This window comes from Palaemon carinicauda, chromosome 17 (assembly GCF_036898095.1).
Source record: "Palaemon carinicauda isolate YSFRI2023 chromosome 17, ASM3689809v2, whole genome shotgun sequence".
NCBI lineage: Eukaryota > Metazoa > Arthropoda > Malacostraca > Decapoda > Palaemonidae > Palaemon > Palaemon carinicauda.
The window spans coordinates 25,717,751-25,727,356 of record NC_090741.1 but is presented as its reverse complement, the minus strand read 5'-3'; positions in this window follow the sequence as shown (position 1 = coordinate 25,727,356).

Here is a 9,606-nt window from a genome sequence, read left to right as displayed (position 1 = left end):
GACCACTCTTTAGACGCCTGGTATGTCTTGAAAGCTGAAATGGTGAATGGTGACCTGTTGGTCGTTCCTGCCGAATATTTTTTTTCCATCTGCAAGCTTCTACGACATTCTCCAGCACCTACGTCGCATCACAAGAATAGTTACTCTAAGCCGCCAAACTTACAAAACCTCAGCCAAGCAGCTCATACCAACAGATTTGCACATGGCATTGCACGTTTTCTTGTGCAACAACACCGGCAAGCTACCTCTAACGTTCCCTTACACGGGATCGTTCCTCGTGATCTGTCGAACAACGAAAGGGTTGTTACTCAGTTTTCGTGGCAAAAAAGACTGGGTCACCAATGATTGCCTAAAACCGGCGTATCTCCTGCAAGATTGCACCTACAGTGGGCCTCTACAGAGCGGGTGCCCTCTTTCACAGGTACGTCTCTTTTAGGGGGGTTGGTTGGCATTCACCGCATGTGTATCACAAACGCTCCTGCAATGTACCGCTATTTCTGCTTTTCGCATATTATTGTTTTTACTCTCTGCTTCCAATAATAACCTCTCTTCTCATTTATGGACATAAGTCATCGTGTTTGAAATTTTTGAGTCATTATTACATGAAGCAACTTGTGTTTATACTTATTCTGCGTTGGAATAAAGTTAGTTGCAAATATGTTGTCTCTCGTTTATCAAATAACTAGTCATCCGCAAAATTAGAAAAAAAAATGTTATTACCGAAATGTAACAGTGTAATAGTGTCTTGGCACACTGGTTGGCGATAAAGCTATAAGACCTCAGCATGGACTTAATTGCTATTTAATGGTAAACAATTGTCATTGATTTCCAAATTTCTCTTTAGCTAACCCCTGATCAAGGAATTATGACATATCTTAGCCCAGGTGTATTCCATATCTGAAAATACATGTATGTTACATAGGTGGTAAAAGGGAAAGCCTTACATCTATACAACATAAGCAATCAAAACCAACGTCTTTCCGGTCTCTAACTACCGATAAACATGTGTATAGGTTATCTATATATATATATATATATATATATATATATATATATATATATATATATATATATATATATATATATATATATATATATGCATATATATATATATATATATATATATATATATATATATATATATATATACATATATATGTGTGTGTGTGTATATATAATTAGGAATGATATGCAAGCAAACTCAAAACTAAAGTAGCAGATCGATCAATTTAATATGAGTATAATTAAATTTTATACATTTATTCTTTTATTTTTGCACACAATTTCTTATGAATTATGTTTATTTTTTATTGAAAAAGAGATAACCAAAATAGAAAATTTATCCAAGTGTATATAGTAAATGTCAACCATAACTAATAATTTTGAAGTGAAGTTTTGATATATAACTACGAAGTGACACACAATCTCATAGATAATGCATCATAATCACTCTAACAATACCCTAAAGGAGAGAGTCTTAGTAAGAACGCAATAGGATTTATAAACTACATTGAAGTATAATAGAGATCTGATAAGAATATTTGTGAAATATCTATTATATTTTTAAAGAAAAAAATTAATTACAAAGTTAGAGAACTTAATGCAAAGACAACAGCAACCTGGTACAAATTCAAAAGGAAATACTGACCTAGTGTTAAAACTATTTTCGTTACGAGAAGAGAATGGAAGAGAATAGACTGCCAAGAAATTGATAGATATAACGTCAGAGATTGTGTGTCTCAGCCAATGGCATATGGGTCAGTGCAATATGTCTCTTGTGGCAGGGAAAGTCTGTAGCTCCAAAAAAAATCTTTTTTTACTTCTCTCTTTAATGGGTGGGCCCTTTACGTTGTTAGCTATTATGTATCTTAACAATTCATCTACCATTCTTTGAGTGAAAATTATTTTCTTTTCTTTTACAGAACACACGAGTTTTTGTTTCTTTTGGTCCTCAATAATCAGTAGTCATATATTTTCAACAGACATTGCACTTTATTGCATTTGGAATTTTGCTGTTCTTATATGAAACACTTGACTATCATAAATTCCTCTTATGGTATGAAAAAAATAAATCCAAGATTTATATAATCAATTTCACACGGATAAATATGTATATATATATATATATATATATATATATATATATATATATATATATATATATATATATATATATATATATTTTTGGGCTCAAGCCATGTCGTCCTGATGGAAGTTCCTATAGGGTAGCTTCCTAGGGTATATTACAATTACGGCGATATTCCCAGAGAATTTGCCTTAAGGTACTAGAATTCTAACTCCTGGAGCGAATATCCCTCCTGAAAGGGATATCGCGACATATCAGAGGACGTATTCTTGACACGCCACATGGCAATCTGCAACCCGAACAGAGATTCGTCTCGCAGGGGGCGATTGGCAAGAAACGAATTCGGGAAAGAAAAAGGGGGAGCCGCTCCCAAGGCTCCCTATCTCCTGATTCGTAAGCGTGCCTGGCGCCAATCCTGGCGCCATCTGTATTCCTTTTTGCGTAGCTTAACAACTCGGTGTTTTTTCCTGTGTTTCTCGCAAATCTTGGATTTATTCTACTTTTCATGGCTTCTCCGTCTTTGTCGGCCTCTGATAAGTTGAGTACCCTGTCTTTTATGTATAAAAGTAGGCTCTTGGTAAAATTTTGAGTGATTAATAGGATTAATATTTGTTACAAGAGCCGTAGCCTACCGGAGGCGTCATGGACGCTGTCGCTCGCTAGGTATAAGTTTAGTTAGTCAGAGCGACATTCCCGGTTGTTTTGCTTTAATAAATTTTAGCTATTTAGCATTACATAGGATTTCCTTTCGTGCTCAGTATTATTTTGGCGAAGTATTCGCCATTCTGGCCTACGCTAGGCCATGTAGCCTAGTCGTTTGGTCCTAGTACTTCATGCATGATTTTGGTTTTTCCGAGTGTATTAAAATTTTATTGAAGCTTTAGGCTATGTTTTATACATTTAAGATTGTGTGGAATATTTCCAAGATGGTATACGAGTGAGTTTCGGTGATTTAGGTAATCGATTCTCTTGGTGCCTAGGCTAAGTTGCTTATGGAGCCTTAGTATACTTTCTCATACTCCCCGGTTACTTTCTTTTCTTCGGAGAAGGTATGCAATCAATTTCCCTCTGTTTAAGCCATGGGCTTATCCCTAAGTGGTTTTTTCTGAATTAATTTTCGATAAAACTATACTGGGGTGTTACTGTACCTTCCTGTTCCATTAAGTCTGGTTCAAAGAGGGACAGAACAACAGAGTTTTTTAGTCTGAGTCTGTGTTTGTCTGGCTTGGGGTAGAGTCTCCCTCGCTGGCCTGACATAGACAAAGGTGGCTTAGCCTCCTTAGGTCACTACCGAAGGTTTCTGTGGATATGATTCCTTCTTTTGTGACCTACCAGACTAGTCCTTGTTGCTGTCCTCGGGGGAGGATAAGTTTCTTTCCCTGGGAGTAGCAACACCTTCCTTGCTTTGGTGCCTCTGGGAGCTGGCAAGTATTGCTGGCCTCCCCCATTGGATCTCCCTTAGGCTAAGATAAGTTTCTTGGCTGCGGGTGATCCGTCACTAAAGCAAGGTTGGTAGGACCCTCTTTGTCCCTTCCCCCTCTATCTCTGTAATGGCCTAGCCATTACAGTACTGTACGTCGTTCTACATCTGGACCTAGTATAGGTTAGGATGTGGAATTGACTCAGCCCTTTGCCGGCCGGCAGCTCTGCCGGCCGGCAAGGGTCTTATATTTTGAGTGCTGCCCAGACCTCCCTTGGTCCCTCATCCATGCCTGCCTGTAGAGCCAGACGGCATTGGTCAGGAAGCCTGAATTAGATTCTCCCCTTCCTTATATGCACTCTTTCGGATTGCCGGGCTTGGAGGTAGTGTACACTCTTATCCCGGCATCCATCCTATTTTTCTCCTAGTGCTGTACCCGACCCGGCTGCCGGCCTATGAGGCCGGCAGCCGGGCGGGTGTAGTCCTCTGGTTCTTTTGCTGCCGCCTGGCATCGGTCTTGTACCTTTGGCGGCCGGCTAATGTCAGCCCTTGTCTGCCGGTCACCAAGAGTGTGGCCGGCAGCTGGGTACTACCTTGTGTAGTTGCCGGCCGGCAGCCATTGCCGGCCGACATTGGCCATTGCCGACCGGCACATGCATTTGAACCAGAGTTCTGCCACCTTATAGCTGTTAAGTAGTATACTTTAAAGCTAGTTATGGTGTGTGCCGGCCGGCACGTATCCTCCCATACAGTACTAGTATTCTTCAGTATAACATATACAGTAAGAAGAAAACTATGGTATAGGTTTTGGTAGAGCACTGTGTGTTCTAACACTTTTGTGTTTTCTTGCACAGTCCTTTGCTGTTGCCCTACAGATAGGAAAGTGAGTTCTTTCCTGTCCATTATCCAGGATTTTAAAATCATTGCTTAGGTGTGAGCTTCACCTGTTTCCTCTGGAAACCTTGCATTGGTTACTCTAGAAGAGATTAACCATTTGATTTTATTATCTGGAAGGCTGCAACAATGGGTTGTGAGGGAAACAAAAGTGTGTGTCTTTCCTTTATGAATTGTTATGCTATACTATGCATATCCAGTGATACATAGTTCACTTGATACTCATGGAAATTTCTTCTCTTTACAGGAGGACCCTCCGAAGTGCGGAAATGTTTTCTGCAACGTCCGCAGCAAGAACCTCTGCGGACATGAGTTTTGTAGGAGACACGCAGCATGCGCTGTCTCCAAGGATGATCTCCAGTATTGGGACCCTCAGGTATGTACTGTGTGCACTAATCTGATTACTGAGGCTTTTGATTCCCCTAGGACGGCGGAATCAAGGGATATAGCAAGGGAGAAGCTTCGTACCTGGGTAAGGGGCTTCCAAAAGAACACCTCTGGCCCTTATCTTCCAAGTGAGAAGATGAGGGCGTATCTTTTTCCTAAGGCATCAGCTGATGCAGTGATTCCCCACCCTCAAGAGGAGATCCCCCAAGGTCAGATCCAGGTGGATGCTGAAGTCGCGGTTGCGATGCAAGACATCCAGTTAGATGACAGGATGTCTGACGTGGACGAGCGTTTGGAAGAAGACCTCCTGGCAGAAGGCCAGGATGAAGTTCAAGCCCCGGACGTCGTAGAGGAAGAGGTCGACGAGGTGTCGGCTACTCCAGTTCAGATTCCGGAGCCTATTCCCTCAACATCGGCCGGTCTCCCAGTAGAGCTAGGACAGGCCCTCTCTTCGAATGTTGGAATGATCCAACAAATGCAGAACTGCTATGGAACTGCGGATGCAGTGCCTTGCAGAATCACATGGGCCCCAGAAAAGGCTCAATGTGAAAGACCTTCCTTTGTGCTCAAATGCTAACCCATGGAGGTATGCTGAGCACATGCCGATGACGACTGGAAAGATCGTCATCTCAGATAAGCTGGGCTCAGTTCCCCTAGAGGAGGTGGAATTCTGGCCCAGCAAGGCATCATATCCGGACTGTTATGTCCGGCTGAGACAGGAACCAGCTTCAAGGGAGGAGACAGAGCCGAAGGAGGTCATAGTGATGGACCATGCTAAGGCTTAAGCTCTACTTTCATCCTCGATGAAGGAGAGGGGCTTCTCTAACTCGAAGGTAGCTGTAGCTGCATTGAGCAAGAAGCTCCCTTCCTTTGTGTCCTCGCCTGCTAGAGCCTTCCCCTTTTTACAGAAAGGGTTTGCGGCTGTCCTAAAAGCAGTCGAGGCGGGCAAGCCTTGCCCCTCCCTGGAGGAGTGTAAACCCTTGTCGCTGGCCCTGCCTATGGACCACAAAGACTGGAAGGACGTCCATCTTACGTTCTCAGTGGGAAAGTTGGAGGCTGATATTGCCGGATGGCAATTCGGCGAGGACCTCCCCAAGCTGTCCGACTTTCTTTTACAAAGAGAGTTCGAGACAAAAGAAAGACTGGCTGCCTCAATGTCTCTTCAGACTACTCTTGAGACGATGGCAAGTGACCCCAAGGTCCATGAAATGTTCATGGTGGTGGGTAAGACTCACCTGGCCACGGTGACGAAGGACCTTTATGGCTTCGTCAAGGCGATGAGAGCTTGTAGGGAGTTCGTGTTCACCGAGGCTACGGTGAGGCACGAGCCAAGGAAATTAATCTCCTCCAACATTTGGGGAAAAGACCTTTTCCCTACCGATGTGGTCAAAGAAGTTGTTGATAAGGCCGCCGTGGAGAATAGAAACCTTCTCCAGAAGTGGGGCCTGGCTATCAAAAGAAAGTCTTCCCCGGATGAGGGTCCTCAACCAAAGAGGAAGAATATGAGGACTAGGCTACCGTCTCGGCCAGCCAAGCCCTCTAGACAGCAACAGCAACTGCAATTGCCATTGCCTCTAGTGCCCCAGATTGTGGCACAAACCCCAACCACTTTTCAGTGGGTACCCCAGGCTGTGCCGGGTCAGTCCACGGCATTCACCCCAACGTTCGAAGGACAGTCTTCTTCCTTTCGAGCAAAGCCTAGAGGAGCAGCCAGAGGCTCGTCTAGGCGCCCCTCAAGGGGAAGGGGATTCAGGGGTGGTCGTGGTCAGGGAGGCAAGACCTCAGGACGGCAGTCCAAGTGAAATGATACCGGTAGGAGGGAGACTGATGAAATTTTGGGATCGTTGGACCTTCGATCCCTGGGCCCACAGCCTACTCAAGAATGGACTGGGCTGGAGCTGGTACAGCACTTCACCCCCGTGCCTTCGGTTTTTCCAACACTCCACCCACGTTCTGGAGAAGTACGTTCAAGAACTGTTGGAGAAAAAGGTGATCCGAAAGGTGAAGTCCATCAAATTCCAAGGGAGGCTGTTTTGTGTTCCCAAGAAAGACTCGGAAAAGCTCAGAGTCATTCTGGACTTGTCGCCACTCAACAAGTTCATAGTGAATTGCAGATTCAAAATGCTAACACTGCAACACATAAGGACCTTACTGCCCAAGAGGGCATACTCAGTCTCTATAGACTTGTCAGACGCCTATTGGCACATTCCAATCAGCCGTCGACTCTCCCCCTACCTAGGGTTCAGGCTACAACGGAGACTATACGCCTTCAGAGCCATGCCATTCGGGCTAAACATAGCCCCAAGGATTTTCACAAAGCTGGCGAGCGCAGCTCTCAAACAATTACGCCTAAAGGGAATTCAGGTAGTAGCCTACCTGGACGACTGGCTGGTGTGGGCAGCATCCGAGACAGAATGCTTGCAAGCTTCCAGTCAAGTCATCCAGTTCCTAGAGTACCTAGGCTTCAAGATCAACAGAAAAAAGTCTCGACTTTCTCCATCTCAAAAGTTCCAGTGGCTGGGAATCCACTGGGACCTTTTGTCACACCGTTTCTCCATCCCGGCGAAGAAAAGGAAGGAGATAGCGGGTTCTGTCAAGAGACTTGTAGATTCCGAAAGGATATCAAGACGCGAACAGGAGAGGGTACTAGGCTCTCTCCAGTTTGCTTCGGTGACAGACCCAGTGCTAAGAGCACAGCTAAAGGATGCAACCGGAGTTTGGAGAAGGTATGGATCAAACGCGCGAAGAGATCTGAGAAGACCATTGCCGCCTCGGCTACGTACTCTTCTCAGTCCTTGGTCCCAAGCCAGACATCTAAAAAAGTCGGTTCTTCTTCAGCCACCTCCCCCGTCGATGACGATTCACTCAGACGCCTCAGAGGAGGGATGGGGAGGTCACTCTCATCGGAAAAAAGTCCAAGGGACTTGGTCCAAGCTATTCAGGACCTTTCACATAAACTTTCTAGAAGCTATGGCAGTGCTCCTTACCTTAAAGAAAGTCTCCCCGCGTCACTCGATCCACATAAGATTGGTGATGGACAGCGAGGTAGTTGTGAGATGCTTGAATCGACAAGGGTCGAGGTCACCACCTCTCAACCAGGTGATGTTGGCCATTTTCCGATTGGCGGAAAAGAAGAAGTGGTACCTGTCGGCAGTTCACCTTCAAGGAGTCCGCAACGTGACAGCGGACGCTCTATCCAGGTTCACACCGATAGAGTCGGAATGGTCCTTAGACGCAGGATCATTCTCCTTCATTCTGAATCAAGTCCCAGAACTGCAGATAGACCTCTTTGCGACGAAAGACAACAAGAAGTTGCCCCTGTACGTGTCCCCGTACGAGGACCCCTTAGCGGAAGCAGTGGACGCGATGTCCCTCGACTGGAACAGATGGTCCAGGATTTATCTGTTCCCCCCTCACAACCTTCTGTTGAGGGTCCTCAACAAACTGAGATCCTTCAAGGGGGTAGCGGCAATAGTGGCCCACAAGTGGCTGAACAGCATGTGGTTCCCCTTGGCGTTGGAACTACAGCTGAAGTTTGTGCCGCTACCACATCCAGTTCTGACCCAGCGAGTCCAGAAGTCGACTGTCTGCGCTTCATTACAGAAAACCCGGACCCTGCAGCTCATGATTTTCTCTCCCTTGCGGTGAGAAAGCGTTTCGGGATTTCGAAAGCCAGCATAGACTTCCTAGAGGAATATAAGTGCAAATCGACTAGAAGGCAATATGAGTCATCTTGGAGAAAATGGGTGGCCTTTGTAAAGGCAAAGAATCCGCAGGAGATCTCGACAGACTTCTGCTTATCTTTCTTCATCCACCTCCATGGTCAAGGGTTGGCAGCTAACACGATTTCAGTGTGTAAGTCTGCTTTGATGAGACCCATTTTATATGCCTTCCAGATCGACCTAGGTAACGAGATCTTTAATAAAGTTCCGAAAGCCTGCGCTAAGCTCAGACCTTCAGCACCTCCAAAGCCCATTTCATGGTCTTTAGACAAAGTTCTTCATTTCGCTTCTCTGTTGAGCAATTAAGAATGTGCGTTAAAAGATTTGACACAAAAAGTTATTTTCCTATTTGCACTTGCGTCCGGGGCCAGGGTTAGTGAGATCGTAGCCCTTTCGAGAGAGGCAGGTCGTGTTCAGTTCCTGGATGGGGGGGAACTGAACCTGTTTCCGGATCCTACGTTTCTCGCCAAGAATGAGGTACCCACCAACAGGTGGGGTCCCTAGAGAATCTGCCCTCTGAAAGAAGATGCATCTCTATGTCCAGTAGAATGCCTAAAGGTCTATCTTCGTAGAACTTCAGACTTCAAGGGGGGTCAACTATTCAGGGGAGAAACATCAGGCTCAAATTTATCTCTGAATCAACTCAGAGCGAAAATCACATATTTTATTCGCAGAGCGGATCCTGACAGTACACCCGCAGGTCACGATACGAGGAAAGTTGCCTCATCCTTAAATTTCTTTAATTGTATGGACTTTGAACATCTCCGTTCATACACTGGCTGGAAGTCTTCCAGAGTGTTCTTTCGCCACTATGCGAAGCAAGTAGAGGAACTAAAGAGATCTGTGGTAGCAGTGGGTCGTGTTGTTAACCCTGCTGTTTAACTCTGCGAGGAACAGTGGTCTTAATTGGGACGATTAAGTCCAGGGTGAGTGTGTAGGTACATACTGTACTACAAACTAAATGAGGGCACCGAGTGCCTACATAGACTGTTCCTTTTTCAAAGGTGAACCTAGCATAAGTGCAGACATGTGTGCCGAGCGTTTCTAACGCTAACGTGATTGATTTGTAATACAGACTATTATGACTTGATACCTCG